A 20,995-nucleotide genomic window follows, 5' to 3' on the forward strand; every position below is an offset into this window, starting at 1 on the left:
TAAATGAGAACGACATTTCTCACACTTTCAGTAGGAAGAGTATGAACTTCATTTGTCTTAACAAGGAGGGAACACGATTCTCCACAGCCAGGTTGGTAGGTGTCTGATACTTCAATCTCAGCACTAAATTAGCACAGGCAGTATAATAGCGTTTCTGGAAAAACTCTACATATATCTTTCTGTGCTCTTTTATCTTCTTGTGTACCTGATACAGCTGCTGGGCTCTCTGCTAGACCTGACCTATGCCTCATTCATTGGACAGACCAGCTGTCGGCAGTGGGCATTCCTGCCTTTGGCTCTGATACAAACAGCGCCAAGTTCTGGCTCTGATTAAAGAGGGTCCTGTGATTTTCTCCCCAGCTGCACCCCTGAGGCAGAAATAGGTTGTGGGAAATGGCCATTGCGGTTTGGACCTGCGCCTCACCCAAGCTAAGCCGTGCACCTTAGAGCCACTTAAAGCGCAGCTCATGGTAGCCTTCGGCTTCTTGGCACTCTTCAAATCCAAAGCTGGTTAGTAAAACCCCAAACCTCTGTGTTTTGGCCACATGCAGCCTGTCATGGAGAAAGCTTGAGACTACCCGCACACAGCCCAGAACCTGGATAAGAGAAAAGCTGCAAGAAACTGATAAAGGAGGTTATTTTCTGAGGTATCCAGCAGACCTCGGGCCAGAGACGCTCCAGAGGCACACAGCCCTCAGCTCCTGTGGGGGGAAGCTGAGGAAGGGCAGGGAGAGCAAGAAAGAGAAGGCACGGACGACAAGAAAGGCCGTAAGGAATGCCGCATGGCCGGCTGCCCTAGACCCCTCCACAGCGCCCTCTGGCAGGGACGGCTGCACCTCAGGCCCGACGCGTTATCAGCAATAACCATCCTTCACTGCCCGCCAAGGGGCGGAGCCACCCGGTCATTTAAATAACTCGAAGCTCATTTGCATGCTGCCAAGAAGGCTGGCCCTGCGATTGGCCGGCTCTGAGACGGTCCCCACTACCGGCCCCTGTGCCACAGAGGGGGCGGGGTCAGCGCGGAGAGGGGAGGGGACATGCGGCTTATTTGCATAACGGCCCGGCGCGTGCGACGGGGTTTGGCGGTGTTGGTTCCTGGAGTGGGATCCGATTTGAACCTCCGGCGGCAGCACCGAGGGAGGCGGGAGCGGCGACGGCACCCGCGGAGTGCTGAGGCAGAAGGTGCGGCGGCACACAGGGACGCAGGTACGGCGCGTCCCTTTCGCGGCGTGAGCGGCCGGACAGCAGCAACACTGTGTGGAGCGCTGCCCCGCGCGGCGGCGGCGGCGGCGACATTAGTGCGCATGCTCCGGGGCTGCAGCTTTGCACACGCGCCGCAGCGGGCAGCCACACTGACTCACAAGCGCGGCGCAGCTACGCGGGCGCTGCATGGGAGCACGTGACGCGGCTCCAGTGCAGGCGGCGGCGCGCATGCGCGGTGCGGTTTTCGCGCAGAGGTGGCAGCAGGTGGGACGCTGGGTGTGGGGTGGTGCTTTCCTTAGACTCCCCACGTGTGGAGGGGTCCGGGCGGCGGCGGCAGCCGTTTCAGGTAGGTCTGGCGTGGGGCACGGTATGGCTGGGGCGTGCTGCTGCGTCGTGAAGGTGAAAAGAGCTGGGCAACACTTGGGCAGTTGTTTGATTGCATTCTGTTCTGTGTATAGGTGGCGTGAGTGAGGTGAGGTGGAGGCGCCTCCCATACGTCACTGGGCGGGTGTTGGGGTGGGACAGTGGTGTGGCTGCCTGCCTGGCGCCTCAAGAGTGTTTCGTACTCTCCGAGTTGGGAATGACATGAGCTGAGTGGCACTGCACACAGCCAGTGGGTATCCTCACAAATACAGCACCTGTGGATGCTGAGTGTCACGGTAGGAGCAATGAGGAGAAAATTGGTTTTTTTGTGTTTTTTTTCTTATGGCGATCAATAACACACTGATGAATTTAAAATTAAAGTTTCAGAAGTGTATGGGCATGTTAGTTTACTAGAAATTAGGTTGTTTCAGTGGAAAAAAAAGGGCCTAGTTGTGCCTTATTTACATGGTATCAGTAAACAAGGCCAGAGCGGCAACTCCAGGTTGTCGTGAAGGCCCATGCCAAACAAAATGGCAAAAGTTAACGGATTAAGTAGTATGTTAGTGTAAAGAAGGCCCATTTTCTTTGAATTAATTATTCACAATATGGAGACTGTATTCATGGTTAAGCATTTCACACTTTAATGCTGATGTCACATGGTAACCTGCTAGAAGTGTAGCAGTTTTTCATGTATATGCATATATACGTGGTTTACTGGATTTCCTTATCTCTGGCAGATACCCAGTGGAAATGCCTACATTAGAATATTTTGTTGCATACTAGTAATCTTGAAATACGTCTACATATTGTCATTTTGGTATGACCCTTAACACAGAGGGACTTGCTGGGTGGGAAAACTGGACAGAATTGCTGATGTGGAAAAATATTACCTTAAAATAAAAGGGTGAATAGCTCAACTATTCTAGGCAACGGTCAATGAGCTTAAAACTGCATCCTTCATGCAGTCACAGAAAAGTAACACTTGTGCATCTAGACAGCAAGCAGCAGATACCAGGGTAGGAAATAAGTATGTTTTTCTGATTAGGTACTGGTTTGTGCAGTCTTACAGGAAGGTATGAAGGGGATTATGACCTCAGATATTAAGAATTCTCTGGAAGGGAATAAAACAAACACAAGCCCCTCTGCTATTCGATATGTGATCTTGAGTAGGTAATTTTATCATTTTTCAGATTTCTGAAGTGGGACTAATGGTAGTTGTCAGGTCCATCACAAAATGAATTCACTAATGATTGCATGAGGACTTGTGCAGTTTGTGAATCGTGGCAACTACACCCACTATTTATTCCTCAGATTTGGCAGTTATTTTCTATGCTCCAGAAGTATCAAGTTCTTATCTCTATATAATCCAGAAAGGAACTGTACTAACAATTCTGGAGAGCAATACATTTTTCAATAAATGTCAAATAATTAAAATACAGAAAAACTTGTCACTGTAACTAACTGTTCATTGTGTGTTCTCTTTCAAAGAATCTCAGGAGATCTTTGTGTTCTCACTGTTACATTCTTAGTTTAGTACGCTTATTACACACTGCTTGGAGTAAAAGGCTTTTTATCAGCTGCAACCCTGCTACCAAATGTAGCCGTGCCGAACTGATGCTTCCTGTGATAATGTGGAACAGTGTAGCATTTTTCTGTATGAATTATTTTAACAAGGCCATCTTGAATGTTGTGAAGGCGCTAAACTGATCCTAACAAAATCGATTCATAGAAGGATGCAATAATTATATACATTAATTAAAACAGTCAAATTGATGCTCTTATTGAGGGATCTCTTAGTTTTCATTTCCTATCCATTACAAAGTCAGTTTTCAAGATGCTAATCCTAGTGGATACTCATACATGCTGTCCTCTGCTGTATCTGCTGAAGCTTCCTGCTTTAGCTTGTATTGTTATGCCCATTTTGCGTATTTAGAAGATCAATATTAGCTGTAGTACATTAGTTTCCTGTAAATGCTTCTTTAGTAATGCTTCCATTTGGGACATGAAGACAGGAAATGTGGTATCATATAGTACCATGTAGTATAGTATCATAGACATACACTTTCCCCCCCATCTTGCTTACCAAGAGACTGAACAACCTATGAATAAAAGACAGGTCAGTTTTAGATACTGATTTCACAGAATCTGCAGGAAACAAACAGCTTACAGGCTAAGCAATTTAAAAAAATCGTATTTTAGTAACTCATCCCTAATTAGTTACTAAATCCTCATCTTTGTTGTGTTTGAGATTTTGGGGAGAAGGCACTTTTTCCTATTACATACAGACAGTATTTCCGTAGTGAAGTTGTTGACTAACCAGATACTCCATTTTCCTTCCAAAACAAACAAAAAAAAGGGAATTCCTCCCCATCTAGATGCTTTTAATAGTATAATTGATTAGGCTTATGTGGGCTTACTGTAAGAAATCGTATTTATGCCAAAAATCACAAGGTTATTAATGTAATGCAGATAGTAAGGCTGAAAGATACTTTACCAGTTGCTCTTACTTAAATGGTTTGCAAGTTGAATGTGTATATTTATTTATTTATTTATTTATTTATTCTCTGCATGGTGTTTTTCCTTACTGTGGGCTAATTATATGCTTGTGAGTTTATTTTGGAAATTACTGCAGTGACACAGATGTACATCACAGTTTTCATAAGGGATATTAGCTGAGGAAAGTAAGGTACAAGTTGTAAAACTGTTATGTGAATGTGAGGGGCTGGTTTGGGTTTTTCTTCCTCCCAAATATTTTTATGTAGCATTTCTCTTAAATTCAGTGACATTTATGATAATATTTTTCAGTAAAAGCTAGGGTTGGACTCTTTACTTTTCTTTAGCATGTGACATTACTCTAAGAGGTGTACCTGCACACAAAAAAACATATTGGGAGCTCATGAACTGGCCAACACAAATGATGCTTTCATGATGTATATTTGTGACTCTATTTCAGTTATACTCCTTGTACCACATGCCATACTGTATGAAAAAACACTCTACTGTTTCTACCATATTCTACAAAACTGTTCGTCAAACAGCAGTTACTTACTTAATCAAGTACAGGATGAAGAGTAAGAAGGATTGTTGTGTGGGGCAGTAAAGACCCTGATTTTTGACAAGCAGAGAGAACGTAATTCTTTAAAGTCATCCCTGCGATCAGCTATTCTTGTTAAGTTGGACAGTTGCAGAATGCCTTAATCTTTGAATAAAGTTTAGCTGTGAATTGAGTAATACTTTAATATTCCTCAGTCTTGGTTTAGATATTAAAGCCTGGTGCGTGATCCCAAAGGTGACTGAAGTCTTCTAGATTTGAGATTTTTAGTTGAGAGGATCTGGAGCACAGCCTTTGAGTTCTGGTTATTTTTTCAAAAGCAAAATTTTGCATGATGATGTGGAATCTTCATTTTTATTTACCTGAGAAGACTGTGTATCATTCATAGTGTCTTTAGGGGTCTTGCCTTTTTTGTTTGTCTAGGGTTTTTTAAGTTTTTTTTTTCCCTTCCCTATTTATGTAGCAATGGGGATCAGAAAAATCTTGAGTTCCTATACAGAAAGCTTAAGTCTCTGGAAGCATCTGATCATTAAAGTTCAATATTAGTCTACAGATCAGCCTATAAAAGTGGCTCTGATAAATTATAGAAATACAAAGTACTGATATTATATTAGTTACCCAGAAACGGAATATTTAGAATGCATCAGTGGTTTTGTTGGGGATTTGGGTTGGTTTTTTGTTTTCTTTTTTTTTAGAATGGTAAAGTTTGTATTAAACCAGTGCATAACTCTAGCGTTTTAGGGTGCATACATGAATTGTGATTTAGAAATGGGAGTCTGTTTTGGTTGGGGTTTTTTGTCTTTAGTTTCATATTCTGATTTTGGCTAATGTTGTAGTTCTTATCTCTATCCTGTCTTAACTATTTGTATCCATATATAAAAATCACAAGGTTGAGAACAGAATTTCAACTACACTTGAGTTTTATGTGGCTTAGTGTTTTATCTTTTCATTAGAGGCTATGTTAGTAATAAAAAAATGCTTAGTGAAAAATAAATGCCTGCATGAAACAAAAAATGCATGATCAAAGTTATTAAATGGCACTTAGGAATTCCACTAAGACAAATGTGTTTAACAATTTTTTTTTTCTTAAGCATAAAACTGCAAAACAGTATATGGCAAAAATGTTTAATTGTACCACAACCCCACAAGTTTTAACCAGAATCTGCTCTGTTCTAGAACAGTATTCTATCTGAACATTGTTTGTCAATTGCTCTGTCCATAGTAATTCTTGAAATACTTGTTGGTTTTCAGTAAATGTGACAGTAGGAAGTGTCAAAGATAATTAATTCCTGCAAGTTCTGTGAAAACAAGCATCTGGGGTGACAAGAGGCTACCATTGTCCCCAGTGAGGGAACTTGGCAGTTACACATTGTTTTGGGAGGATAATTTGCTGCAAGTCAGGACATGGGTATTGTCTGTCAAAGCAGTATGGAAGCTGTTTACAGCAACATGTAACATTCAGATTGGACATGTGTGTGCACTCACTTGCCCTGTGTGGTGAAGATTCAATGATAATGTGAGGTGACTGTGATTAAGAAGTAGCAAGACAATAATTCTGCAGGAAATGTGGTTTCATTACTTCCATTGCTCACTCATTACCTTGTTCAGTACCGTTGATGTATACTTTTCTCAATCACCAGTGTATTTAATAGCAGATCTGCCCCCCCTCCCCTCCTTTTTTTGGTTTTTGGTAACAATTCCTTGGTGGTGTAACTGAAAGCATAATGGTAACTATGTGGTATTAAATAAATTCCCGATGCTCAGCTGTATGTCAGCTTCCACCATATCACTGTGAAGGAATTTAGAACACTGTGTGTATGTATATTGTATAAATGCCCTTTATGTTCCTTTGGAATTTATAAGTAACTTTAAAAAAAAAAACAAAACCAAGCAAACTGACAATGTACTGTACACCTTAAGATGTTTTATTTTGAGCTGTGTTATGGGTGACTAAAAATTCTACTCATGAGTTACTAGCTTTTATTTCTTCTAGGAACAAACATCAAATCATAAGAGGTCTTAGTAAATCAAATGTTTGTGTACAAAGTATTTTTTTTAATAATTTCTAAGATATTTAGGTAAGCTAATAAAGCGTGGTTGCTGTGCATAAGTTACATACTTTTAGAACAGGAAGAGTGTTTTTCTCTTTTAGATCCAATCTGTGAAATTGCTCTGAAGTAAATTCAAAGCACATTTTTTTATGAATGGCTGTGGATATGTCAGCTAGCCATTAAAATAACTTGTATATTTGCTCCATCATTTTGTGCTAAGCATTATCCTTCACTTCAGAATAGTGTAAAGAAATTATGGGAGGGGGGGGGAAACACCTCTCCCCCCCCCCCCCGAAAAAAAAACAAAACAAAACCCAAAACAAAACGAAAAATCCCCAACCCCAGACACAGAAACCACATCACAACAAACCCTGACACAAAAGTTCTTTGTCTCCAATTTACTGCAGTTTCCAGAAGTCATTTTAAAAAGATGTTGCATTCTACTTCTTTGTAAGTCTTCTCAAAATGTGTTTAGTAGCCATCTAGCATATGAAAATGTATGCTTGCCGACTTCAGTCCATACACTGAAAACTTTCTTTCATTGGTCCTACCATCAAGTGGCTTTGAATCATGAGAAGTCATCAAATGTTGTGCAGATTTTTACTTTCTGTACTCTAATGTTCCTTATGTCATCATAATGGGCTTTGCTGTTTTCCCCAGTGGTTTAAGTTGTTTTTACCTTTGAAGTCCTTGCAGTCCTAAGTGAAAGTTGAGATGTTTCTTGAAGTCAGCCTTCTGGCCTGTGTAAATATACTAGGAATAAAGAAAGGTTTCAGTATGTGGTCTACTGAGACTTCAGATGCATACAAGGAATAGTAGTCTCTCTCATGAATTTGATCAGTGTAAGAACTGTTTTGTTCACTTACTAACTAACATACACCCCCCCAAAACAAACAAACAAACAAACAAAAAAACCCCACAAACCCAACCCTAAAGCAAAGAAACAAATAAAACAGGGTAAATGAGAAAAGTGGACAAGATGTGGTTTACCAAAAAGTAAATGGGGATGGTATTGTAGCACGCGCGTTTTTGAAGTTCATGATTTGAGTGAAAAATTTATGCTTTGGCTGCTTTTTTTACTGCCGTTATTGTATGAAATGACATAAAAACCTGTCTGAAAGTTCAGAATTTTCTGCCTCCCCATGACTTCCTATATATAGCCCCGGTATGAAGTCTGACTCAAGGTAATATTTAAGAGGGGTGTGGGGGGCGATATTATTTATACAAGACAACAATTAGAGAAATGACAGGGTACCATTCTCTTGATTTTTTTTTTTTTTTTATATTCATGAGAAGGTTGGAAAATGGACTATTTTAAAATTCAACTTACCACTAGAATAACTGAACTTGCTGAGATGCTACTGCAACATGTTGGCATGTCATTAGAAGAGGGTGGAGTTAAGGTTGTTTGGAGTTTTTGTTACATATTTAATAGAAATCTAAACATAGCAGGTTATGCTTAATTTCCATTCTTAGTCTCTCTTTAAAATTACCAATTTTCTTAATTATTTTTGGTGTTCAGAGGACCTGTGCAGGTGCCACTCTGAGTAGAAACAAGAAGTTGTAGCCCCACACTAATATGTATTTCCTAGACCTAAGCGTTCGCAGATGAGTTATTTCAGTCTTAATTTTCTGTTTAATTAAACATCAGGTTTTATTTTAAAATTGGTTTAGTTAGTATTTTTTAACCTATTAAGACTATATATGGAAGTGAACTCTTGAGTGAGTATATATGGTTTCTTACCACTCAGTTACACTTTTTGCAGTTTGGGTTAACATATCAGTACCACTGCATATTCATGAAGCTTTTTGACAAGGTAAGACAACTGACTGCAGCAGCTGGATTGTGACATGGGTTTGTTTTCTTTGGCTTGGTGAAAGTGTTCTCAAAGTATTCTCAATTCAAACCTATTTAAGTCATTGAGTTTCCATATATCAAGCTCAAAGACTGAATGTTAGAGAATGCAGTGTTGTACCTGTGAAGGTCTTGGGTTCCAGATTAGAACCTCCTTAAACTTCTGCAGAACTTCCAGGGCTGCATGTCAGAATTCACTTTTTGATATAAAAATTTTGGAGGTGTGCTAAGCATAGAACTCTCTTCTGTTTAAAACATCACTACAGTGGAAAACAAAGTCTATGTATATTTGTCATACAAATTTAAGTACCAAGTTTGAATTTTTAGATAATGCTAAATTACTGTAAATCCCTGTAAATGGAAGGTGTTCTATGTATGAAAAATTAGAGTAAGCAACATGGAATTATAACTCACAGAAAAAAAACCTGCTTTCAAATTCATTATAAATTTGATTTAGTAATGGGCTTTGGTGAAGAAAAGCTTCAGTGTATTGTGTAATTTTAAACTAATTGTAATAAAGTTGTTTTCCAGTCTTCACAAATTTGTTTTAGAGACTTGTATTTTGGATATCTGAACTTCAAGCATATTTTAATCTTCTGATTCTGTACAGTATTACCAAAGATAGTAATAATCAATGTAGTTGTTTATACATTTGTGGCATGTGCTGCTTGTGTTGCAAATCTTGTCAGTAGAAGGACAAAAGGAAAAAAGCCAGGTGCTGTATAGCAACATTTTTTAAATTTGAAATAGTAACAGTGGTGTTGATGTATGCATCAGACAGCTACTGCTGGCATGATTAATCAGTCCTGAAATAACCAGCTACAGCTGGCAACAGACATGCACAGTTATGTAAGTTTAGCCATCTTTCATAAAAGTATGTGGAGGGCACATTTTCTCCAGTTGTGGGGGGAGGGGAATTTACTGTGTTTTATCTAATTTTGGATCACAAAGACTATTTTTTTGGTAGAGGAGTAGGAATAATTCAACATTTAATTTCCTTCAGGATTGCCCCATATGCTGCTGCAGTTCTTTTGTTTTAAAATTAGCTGGGTTTGGATTTTGTTAAAGATGTGCATGTAATAAAGTGAGGCAGGTTCAGAGGAGCTCCCTCCAGAACTATCTACTGTTTCCTGGACAGGAATGTGTGATTTATGTTAATGAACATACAAGACACTAGAGAGAAACCTGTATCATATTTAGTTCTGAATGCATTAACGTTGTGTATTTGTTTGACAATCCCTCTGTTCCCTTCAGAGATTACCAAACCAGTTCTATGGGAGCAAACTACTATCATTACCAGATTACAGCAAATTACTGACGGGATTCTAGATATGTCTTCGAAAAAAAATTACTCAGCATATTACATCATTCATAAATAATTAGATACTTGATTTTTGCAGACACGTTCTAGAATATTCTTGGGGTTTTTTTGGTAGTTGTCTTAAAAATTGATCTTCCTATTCCCTCCTAAGTAAACTTTTATTGGACAAATATTATTACACAGTGTTTTAAAATAGGTCGTGCTGTAAAAACGGCCAGATCAGTTTCTTACAGGTTTTGGGTTTGGATTTTTTAATTAATTTTTTTTAAGACTGAAATGAGGCTACTCTTGAAAAGTATTCCCTAATGTTTGTCAGTTTTATGCATGATCTGGCTCTGTTTCTGTCGCTGTTAATATATGACATGGATTCTGAACTGCTTGGAGTCGGCAGGGATTTGAAGTATGCAGTACAATTCCTGGATCACAGACCTAGTAGGGCAGCCTCTCAGTGATACGAGATTTTTCTCAGTTCTCTCTTTACCAGTGGTGCTCTGAATAAGTGCAGTGTTGCAGCTGTGTGTTAACCATTTCCTGCCTGTCAAGAAACTATTCCTCTTCCCCCCCACCCCTTCAGCCTGTGCAGTTTGTTGCAGTGTGGCAAAGAGGGAGGTGCTTTGCTATACAAATGTTTTATCCACTGCTGAGTTGTCTGGCTGGTCTTGAGTGCACACTGCAGCCATCTTAATCACATTTTTAGTGCAGCTGAGACAGTGCAGTTTCAAAATGGCTGGCGAAGTGCTCTTCATTGCAGCAGTTTAGCTTGGCTGTATGCAAATGAGTAGAGCTGTTGGTATCACATGCTCCAGACCTTAGAGGTAACAGAGGTAAGCAGCAGCTCTGTTTTGCTGAGGAAGAATTTCAAAATTTGTTATAAGCTGCATAATGTCTTTTTTTTTGTCAATAAGGTTTTTTTTTTTTTTTTGGTGGGGTTTTGTGTTTTGGGGGGGGGTTGGTGGTTTTGGTTTTTTTTGGTTGCTTTGGTTTTTTTTTTGGGGGGGGGGAGTGTTTTTGTTTTCCCTCCCCCCATCACTGAAGTAATTCATAGACCTCTAGCCTTTCTCAGAGAGTACACTGGGTGGCATTGGAGACATCAAAGGTCATGCCACCTGTTTTGCCAATCAAATTATTTCAGTTTGGCTCTTCCCTTACCAGGTCAAAAGAGCTCTCACTTTATGCTGCCCTTTCTCAAAAGCTTGCCACATTCTTTGACTAAAACATAAACAGTTTGTAATCATTGTTACATCTTTGTAATCAAGTGGTTAAATTTACATTTGATCATCATTATTTTCAACATGTAACTTTTTCCAGCCTTAGGTAAGAACTACAAAACCTGCATAAATACACTGGAATAGCGATGGTAATGCAAATGTTAGCTATTCTGCAGGTAACAGTTATTTGCTACTCAGATGTAATACTCATGTATATTCTGCAGAACTACTATATAGAACGAGAAGTTTCAAGGTTGGTTTTTTTTTTTAATAGCTTAATTGACATCTTGAGTTTCAAAACGTGCTAGTGGTTTAAATGTGGCCTGGTCTTTTCTTGCGTATATTCCTGGTTGGCGGCCTAGCCATCTGTCATGTTCAACACTCATTAAAAAGCAGTTAATAGGTGTCGGTCTAGGGACATGAAGGTGGGAGAAAAGTAGTGCTCGGCATTTTTTTCATTGGGGAAGGGGAGAAAGAAGACATTTTTCCTCATGACTCATTTTCTTGGTTTGAGTTTGTCTGAAATGCTAGTTGAAGTCTTTATGGGATCTTAAGATAGATAGGAGTTAATTTGAGAGTAGTTAAATAAGGAGTTATTTCAAGTTCTCCAGAAATGTATAAGGAACAGCAGAACTGGTTAACTCATCAGGATGTAGCTCATAGTATTTTCCTGTCTGAAGCTGAACTTAGTGCTAAGGATGTGAAAATTGGTACTAAACACCTAGAAGTTTTGTCCCTTCTGCAGTATCTTTTCACAATTATTTTGGTGCTTTTAGCATACACTTTAGCCAAGCACTTCACGGTTAAGGTAGTTTTTAAATACCTGTTCCCATAAATGATCTTCTATCGTTAATGATAATACACTACTTTTAAAGAAACAAAGTATTCTAGGCAGATCAGGTTCTCAGGAGATGTGGTTTGCCCGTGTTTATTATGTGCATTTAATATGAAGAACTATAAAGTCAGTAAAATACAGGGTGTTATTAACCCAGGCTGACTTCTGACTTAAGTGAGCTGTGAACTGCAATTAGTCATGGGGTCTTCCCTGCATTAGGATAAAAGATCAGTGACAGGAATAATGAGAATGTGTTGTCCCAGGTTATGATGAAATGCAGGTAGACAAGTAGCACGTTACTTGCTTTCTTGCTAATGAATTTTGGTTCGTGTTGATTTTAATTTATGGTGGGCTTTATTGGGTAGGATAGTTAAGGCCCTGAGAACATTTGGGCACTTTAAAATGTCTGAAAACTTTGACAACAAATTTTACTTGAATGCATTTGTCTTGAAAAAACTGTGAAGTTCTGCCATACGCTCACTTCCATCTAATGAATGCAGATTAAATGTCATATTTCCTTCCCATCCCCCAAACAGTAATCTTTCTGGTCTTCTGCAGGATACTTACTCTTAGGTCATCCTGACACCAGTCTTACAGTGATTACTGAAGGTTTGTGTTGGTGTGGTTTTTTTTTTTGGTCAGTTATTGTTATTAATTATAGGTGTTACTAACTTGTATCGTTCAAAGCAAACAGAAACGATTTTTTACAATGAGATCACTGAATTCCTACTTTGTGATCACTGAAGGGGATGAAATTTTATGTCTAAACCATACTGTACCCAACACGTTCTGTGGTGATTTGTTATTGTTGGTTTAGGGGTTTGTGTTCGTTGAGTTTCGTTTTGGTTTTTTTTGTGTTTTTGGTTGTGGCTTTTGGGGGAGTGGTGGTTTGATTTTTTTTTTTTTTTTGTTTTGTTTGTTTTGCCTTTGCCTTTTTTTTGTTTGTTTCTAAGGATCACATGAGTAGGCTTAAAAATTGTCAAGTTCTGTTGGGTTTTTTAACTCTCTCTTTAATAGGAAGATGAAAACCAAATTGCTTGTTTTTTTGGCATTTACTGTAAAGAGTAGTTCTTCACATATATCATGTTTGAGTAAAATACTGTATATTCACACCATGGCTTTCATACAGCCCTTTTTGGCACCATTTGTTGCCCATGTTTTTTTCTGTGAGCTGGGTAACCTTACTCCCCTATTACAGAAAAGTCACAGGGAGATTGCCAGAGTTCAGAGGAAAGCTCTTGTAGCAGTGTCTTCCCTTCCCTTTGGTTTTGGTTTACTTTCCTCTTTAACAGGCCATTTTGAAAAGATGCTGAACAGAATGGCTGGCCCAGAAGGGAGCTGCAGCATTTTGCTGTATGAGGTGGGTGGTGTGGTTTGTGTTTGTGTTTTTTTGGGGTTGGTTTTCTTTTTTTTTCTTTAAGTGGGTGTTGGAATGCATGAAGTCTAGTAGGTTTTGAAACCTGTGCTGTGTATGGAACACATCTCTGTTTCCAGAAATCCAAGTACGCTCTACAGTAGTACTGGTAGCTGACAGCATGATCTCTTCTGTCTTCCCTCCCATGGGGTTAATAACTTGCTCTTCAGTCAAAATGAAAATTAAAAAGAACAGATTTACCTGCATGGAGACAAGGTGCTTCAGTAGAGGGGATGAAAGGGGGAGTTTTTATTAAATACATTAATTAGATGCTCATGATTTGAATTAGAAATAGTTGTGTATAATGAATTAATGACTTCAACTGAACTGATTGCTATACATTTTTAATGTTGAGATGCATTGTCAGACTCTGCTCAGTGTTCCTGTGTCTGCATTTTCTCCACTTCTGAGAGCTGCTGCATTCTAGAACAATTAGCTTTATACTGCTGGTAAGTGAACTGGAAGGATAAGTTTTCAGAAGTAAATGCATTGCAAATGGGTTAGCAGTCTCACACAGACTTTCAAAGTGAGATACCCAACATTAGTTCGTTTACTCTGAAGGACTGTACAGATTCACAAGATTTACATTTTTTTTTTTTTCCCAAATGGTGTATCCGATCAGAAGAAGATTTTTCTACTTTGATTGCTCCAAGTATTTGGCCAGTTTTTCATTACTAAATCGTATTTGCTTGACACCATTCTAACGTGGCTTGATTATTTTTTATGTTTCCCTTAAAACTCAGAATTTTCTCAATTTGCACAGCTGCATCTTCTCTTTTGGTAGGCATTTTGGGAGCAAACAATCTCAGGCAGGATTCAAAACAGACTGGAATGGACTGCTGAATGAATGCAATCTTGCTCAATGCATGCAAATCACTTTCAAACAGCTGACTTGTTTGGTTCTCTAGGTGGTAGAAATAAATTACTACCAAGCACTTGGAACTGTTTGGAATCTTAAATACTTAATCACGTTATAACTATTATTAAACAGTTAAATTGGATCTTTATTTTTAGCTATAAATTTTCTGTCTTCAGAGGAACTGCATGTAAGGCAAATGGTTGTTCTCTGCATCATCTTGATTTGCAGGTTAAGATCTTTGGGTTTTCAGTGTTTGTTTAGAAAATAACAAAATTATTCAGGTAAGTTTAAGCAAAGTGTGGTTCTTTCTTAAGTTGACAGGGAGTCAAAACTGCCCTTTACCCTTTATAAAGGACAGGCCGGGAGTGCAATGTTAAGACCTACTGCTTGAAGTTTGTTTTACGCTTTCTCTGTCCCTTTCCTACAGTAGAAACGCAGATACAACTAGTGTCAGCCCTTCCCCCCTTCCCTTTCCTGCCTTCCGTGCTCCTTCTGTTGATACATGCCTCTGCTGTGAATTTATCTTGAAATAAACCACACTGGCTACGGTAATGGGCTGGTATGACAATTCTTTACTTCAGAAATGAACGTAATTTTCTGTGACTTTCAAAGACCGATGTGAGAAAAACTGGGGAGCTACAAAGCTCTGACTTTATGTGAACTGCTTGTTCTGTTTCATGCTTTGGAGAAGGGGTGTTTTGAGTTTTGGATGTGTGTTTTGCCTATGGAAGGCCAAGGGCCTTTAATTTTCTTCTGCTCTGGTAGGTGTGGAGTTTTTTTCCTTCTCCCCTTTTTTTCCTTCTTTTTAATCAGGCTACTGGTGACACGTTTAATTATAGTTGGTTTGGTTGGTTTTATTTCATTTTAGTCAAACTTTATCCATTAAATACTTTCCTATCTAGAATTGTGTGTGAATTACGCGAGTCACTGTGGCAGCCTTTTCCATACCTTTTCCGAGATGACTCAACTGACATTTGAGGATATTGTCTTTGTTATGTACAAACTGAAACCCTACAAATAACACCATTGGCCATACTGTCTTTTGACTGTAACATCTGCTTGGGAAAGGCACTTCTGATGAAAAACTAAAAAATTTGGCATGGGTTGGAGCAAGAGTCCTGTTCCCTGGATTGGAGAAAGCAAAGCACTGACACAATGCTCAAATGTGGGGTAGGCAGGCAGACATTTTGTTTCTTTATGTAATGACAGTTAATGGGGAATTTAATCGAGTATAGCTATTGTTTATTCTACCTTGTTAGACTCTAAGTACACCACACCCCCCCCCCCCCCAAAAAAGTCCCCACAAAAACCACCACCACAAAACCACCCCTCCCCCCAACATCCAGATACTCCATAACCGCAGCTGAAGTGGTCCCTGTGCTAGTTCTGAGGGTGAGTTGGGCAGCTGCAGCTGCGTGCGGCTTAGCAAGCCCTCTGGTTACTTCAGCTCGCCTCTAACCCCCGTCCCCTGCTTCACTTAGCTAGTGCGTTTCTGACTGCTAAACCGATAGCTCCTCCTCTGCGTTAGAACAAGTGTTACGCGAGACGCCGGGCGGTGCAGGAAAGAAGGGAGGGCCGAGCAAGTGCGGTGACTCAGCGCGAACGTTCTGGAAGCGGGGTGGTGCCTCCCCCAGACGGCAGATGGAGAGTTCGCTCGGGGGCGTATCTGGAAGCTCTGGCATGGACTTTCCTGAGCGGAAAGGAGCCGAGGATGGAAAATGCTCCACGTACAAGACTCTTATTTTGCAGTATCCGTTTTTCTGTGTTGATAATCATATTGTTATTCTGGTATTTGTGCACAAGGGTGTGGAGGTGGGAAGGAGGTATGCCTCTATGTAGGAAACACAGTGGAGGTTTTTTTAATGGGGTGTTCCCCCCCCTCCCCCCCGCTTCTTTTAAAGCAGCATTGGTGCCCTTTATTTTTTAAGCTCGGAGGCTGTTCATCTGATGATTCATTCAGTAAATGACAACAGCATCGCTGGAAGATGTATTCTGCACAGTGGTTAAATGTGCTAACATACACACATCTGCCTGAAACTAAATAAAAGATATATGTGACATAAAAGTATAGCAATGCCGGAGCAGTTGCATACTTAATGGTTATCATTTTAATGTGACAGACATTCTGGAAAAATAATTATTTTTTCCTTACACATCACTTTAGGCTTTTGGATACAACAGCTGAGGATCAATTTTAACGACCAATGAAGAATAATTAGCATTACTAAATACATTCAGACAAAAAAATCGGTATCTTTCTGACATTACAGACAAGCAAATTCTGTTAAATAACCTAGAACCAGCCTTACAGCAAATCCCACTCACAGTGGGAAAAGGGGAAGTATAATTTGACTATGTATAGACTTGACACTTGGCATTCTGAAAAGCCTAGGGAACCAGAGGCCTGTGGTGAAAAGCAGGCACGCACAGTCCTGAGGCCCTGTCTTTGACTTGAAGGAGCCGACAAGCATCAGTCTCCATCACTTTCTGCTAAATGGTGCCAAGCTGTAACTGCAGCAGTGTTTTGCTATATGTCAGACATTTACTGTGGCTTTAATGCGATTTTATTCAAGGTTTCACAAATTCATGTTTACGGTTAGTATAATAACTAGTATATTTCTTTGCACTTATTTGTTGCATGCCGTAGAAGTTTCTTATAAGGCAGCAAATGAGGTGAAAAAGGTACTGGTGAATGATTCATCCTTTACATATGCACACTTAATAGTAAGCAAAGCCTAGGTTTTGTTTTTTTGAAACTAAGCACTTAAGTAATTTCTATACATATAAGTACATTAACAGATTTATACCATAGGAACATATGTATTGATAACATATATTTGTTAATTTGGACTTTGACTGGAAGGGAAGTGATTATTAGAATGAAGAAATTACCTGTTTTGACATCAGTGAGGCTGAAATCCAAGCTCCTGCCTCTACTTGGTACTGTTCCTTTTACCTAAAAAAGGTAAAAGTCCATGGCTCTGAATTTTTTTTTTTTGCTTTGTTTCATCTAACAAAGCAAAAATGAATGTGAAGTGGAAGCAGCAAATTAAATGGCCATACATATTACCCATCAGCATTAGATTAAAAATGGATCTACTCTACCTGCAGCTGGTATTGGTTATTGGTAGGTTGCAAAATAATGGAAGTATCAGTTGAAGAGAAACTGGTTGCTGAGCATTGCGCATACCCATTTTTTTGTTATTTCCATTACTACAGAGGGCTCACCAAAATTGCTGTGACCAGTGCAGTAACATATCCTACTAGGAATAGGCTTCAAAGTGGAATTTCTTTTGCAGAGACTCTTTAATTTTCGCTTCTATGAACAGTAAGAGCAGCAGTTGACTTCCTGCCCGGATCTGGATTATTAGTAGGCAAGAAACTATACGGTGTATTCTAGAACCCGTAGTAGTCTGGCAGGGAGAGGCTTTGCTTAGCAATATTCTGCTGCAATTGAGCCCTGAAATGAGGCCCCTTTATGTAAATTTTCACTGGCGCCAGCTAGCTGTAACTGCAGTCTGGCTGCGCGTCGGCAGCACCTAACATGTGTCATGGACTTTTGTGTGTGGATTGCAGGAGCACTCTGGTTTCTGGACCATAAGAAGCCATGCTGATGAAAATGAAAAGATGCACAAAATAACCTAGGTGTAATTAGATTGCTAGTAAGTGAAAATCCTGTGAGGAAATTCAGGCTTTCTTTTTGATTTCCTTTACAGCGTGCTGTCTTGTGCTGTGCCGTAATAAATTTATGCTTGTTGGTACTACTGTGTGGTATGTGGGAGGTACTTCACTGCACATAGTTGCTGCAGTGCTAATAGTTGGCAGCACAGAAGGCAGTACAAAGAGTCCGACTGGAGGCACTTGCAGTTGCAGCGTTTCCTTGGAGGCTGTGGCATGCTCAGTGAGCTGCAGGGGCACTCCTGGCACCTTCAGCCACCTGTGTGGAGAAGTGGAAGTTCCAGCAGGCTTTAACAAGCAGATGCAGGCTACTAGCTGAGAGGTACGACAGCATAGTTCAGGCTGGCTAAAAAATAGTATTCATGCAGCTATGTAAACAAAACAAGATCTTAGTATCAAGATGGCCGACCTGGAAGTCTACTTGTAGCTTGTGATGCTTATGCAAATGAGCTACATGTCAGTGGCTTACTCACAGGAGGAAGCTCATTTTGCACGTGACACCTTCAAACCAGGTAAGAGAAGCAATTTGTGTTCTGCATTAATATTTTAGAGGCCTTTGAAGTTGTTTTTCCACTTGTCCATTCCCACTTTGGCATAATGCCATGAAATAAATTTAAATATGTGTTTTCTGGGGGGCCTGGAAGTTGTTTGTTCTTGCTGTAATTGTTTGGGGGTTGCTGTTGTTAAGAGGAACATTAACAGTTATTGTAAAATGTTTACTTCAGTAAAACTGATCACTTTAAAAGTATCAGAAATATGAGTATGTAATTTTTGCTGCTAATGTCACTGTGTTTGTTTGGTTTAAACCCAAACCTCTACTCGTTTGTTACTGTATTACTGTCTCTATAGTGACACCAGTTGATGCACATGGAGGCTTAGCAATACTGTGTACTTATCCCTGATAAGGGTGCACAGTTAAGAAGGCTGAATCCACCACTGGTGTTCTTTTTGGCGTCATGGTGTTATGAAGAAACGTCATCATTTGTAGTTTGAATTCTCTTCTTTCTGAGATGGGAAAGCTGTTAAAGATTATTGGACATTGAACTGTTGGCCATGTGTCTTTTAGTATAAATGCGCATTCTCAAGTGCATTTATGTAAGTTTGAAAAGGTGTATTTGTAAATAGGGAAACGGATCAGAATATGGCTTTTGTCTCATCTCCTCCCTCAGAAGCCGATAAATTTGCCTTAAAGCAGCAAATTTTAAATTACAATATTGCTAATTACATAATATACTGCATTGTGGCTGTGCACATAGTGCATGAAATGACTGCATGGGGCAGATGTGCTAATTCTGCACAAACATAGGTGGGTTTTGTTTTACAAATCAAAATTTTGACAGGATAGAGGACTGGAAAGGGGAGATGGTAAAAGAAAGTGACTGGATCTGGGAAGTCTCTGAGCTAGAGACAAATAATTTGAGATGCATGAACAGTTCAAGGAAATGGTTACTTAAAAGGCAGGCAGCAGCTCAAGGTAGGCATGTGGAACTGGCAGTAGATGGGCCTTGCCTGGTTGAAGGAAAAATTAGATTAATCAAAGAGAATAAAGCTAAAAAGGTAGATGAGCAAAATAAGCAGATTATTTATGTTTAAAATGGCAGTAGTAGAGTATGAAAGTATTGAAGGCATTCTGAAATGGACTTATAATTAAGGCTAACAGAAAAGATGTAAGTAGAGCAGGAAAGAGAACTATTACTGACTGTATTGGGGAGGGGAAATTTAATATTTCATGATAATAAAGGTTTACTTAAGTACTGATACGGCAGAGTAAAATTCTGCATGCCAACAACTTGGGCCAAGTGAGTCTTTTTTGTAAGTATCTATTTTGGTACCTTTGTTAAGTTTGTTTTAGTAGTAACTTAAGATTTGATACAGGACATGATTGCTTTTCATTTAGAAGTCTGGTTTATATACATGTCCAGAGTAAAAAAAACCCCACAAAAATGGTATGTGGGGGAGTGTGTGTGTGAGAAACTATTTTTATATATATATGTGTGTGTGTGTGTGTCTTAGATTTTCCCCAAATAAATGACATTAGAAATCACCATTAAAAACTTAAAAACTATATAAAGCTGGTCTATAAAGGGCAAATTCTGCCTTTATGGATTAAAATCTGTCTTGCTTTCCTTGCAACATGAAGGAAGCAGTTCAGGACCCCTTCTTCCTTTTCTGTGAAGTGTAAGTACAAGGATGGAAGAGTAGAAAAGGCATGGAAATTAGGAAAGTGATGAACAAAATGTTCCTGAGAGAAAACCATGACTAGTCACCTATATTACTCTTAAAAAGAATTTCTCAATTTTTAACAATAACATGATTCAAAATGAAAGATAAGTCAGATTATGTGTTTTGGATTTTTTTTATTTAATAGAAGTGAGGTTATGTTATAATATTTTGCAGGTGATTTAGGTACTTAAAATCTACAAGTTACAAGGAAGATACTAAAGAGTGCATGATAGACCTTACTGAACAAAGGCTATAAACAGGTCTTTGTAATCTGCACCCAAGAGTTCTGAAAGAATTGGCTGAGAATATTTATTTTCTGAGGTGTCTTTCCCTATAACTTAAAATACATTGTGAATTCCAGAAGACCTTGAAGGCTTACTTAAAAAAGGTCAAGTAGGATGACCCAAATAGCTATTTATCTTCACATTAATCTTGGGGAAAAATAATGGAGGGGCAGCTAACGAAGTCAGTAAATGCAAAAGAATATTATTAGAATTAATGCTGATGTGGTTTAACAGAAGTAAGACTCTATTAAATAAAATTGTAATGTTATTTGGTTTCAAACAAGGGCGCTTGGTGTAAATACCTTATATGTGAAATGCAATTATGCCTTGATAAAGTCTTTTTCTTAAATAAAGAGCTCCCCCCTATCCCCAGTCCCTGTATCAATAAAACATTACATTGGTTAAAAATCTTTTTAAAGCTTTTGAAGGGGCGAGGGGTAGGAAGCATGCACCAAGTAAAGTTTCTTTGATTGGTATTGTAAAGCAGTTACATTTGTTAACTTACAGAGGATAGAAGGATTGACTTTTACAGTCATCTGGATAATTTGCTTTGTGGAGCCCACTCAAAGTCTGCTATTGCACAGCAAAATCTGAAGTTATACATTTAGAAACCATCTGTTACAGAATATACCTGCTTAAGAGGAACCCC

General features: G+C 39.2%; 1 protein-coding gene across 4 annotated transcripts in view; it reads left to right on the forward strand.

Moving 5' to 3' along the window:
• Positions 1–1,031: 1,031 nt before the first annotated feature.
• Positions 1,032–20,995, forward strand: part of ATF7IP (activating transcription factor 7 interacting protein) — a 112,165-nt gene continuing 92,201 nt past the window's right edge. Inside the window, exon 1 of one of the 4 annotated variants that reach the window (XM_061361791.1) lies at positions 1,032–1,206. The gene's annotated coding sequence lies outside the window, so the exon portion shown is untranslated. Of the gene's footprint in view, positions 1,207–1,320; positions 1,550–9,961; positions 10,670–17,887; positions 18,352–20,995 lie in introns of those variants that run through there. The other 3 variants (XM_061361799.1, XM_061361817.1, XM_061361807.1) reach the window with 3 other exon arrangements.

This window comes from Neopsephotus bourkii, unplaced genomic scaffold (genome assembly GCF_033783945.1).
Source record: "Neopsephotus bourkii isolate Nb327-2 ecotype Australia unplaced genomic scaffold, CSIRO-AGI_Nbou_v1 NB_107, whole genome shotgun sequence".
Taxonomy (NCBI): Eukaryota; Metazoa; Chordata; class Aves; order Psittaciformes; family Psittacidae; genus Neopsephotus; species Neopsephotus bourkii.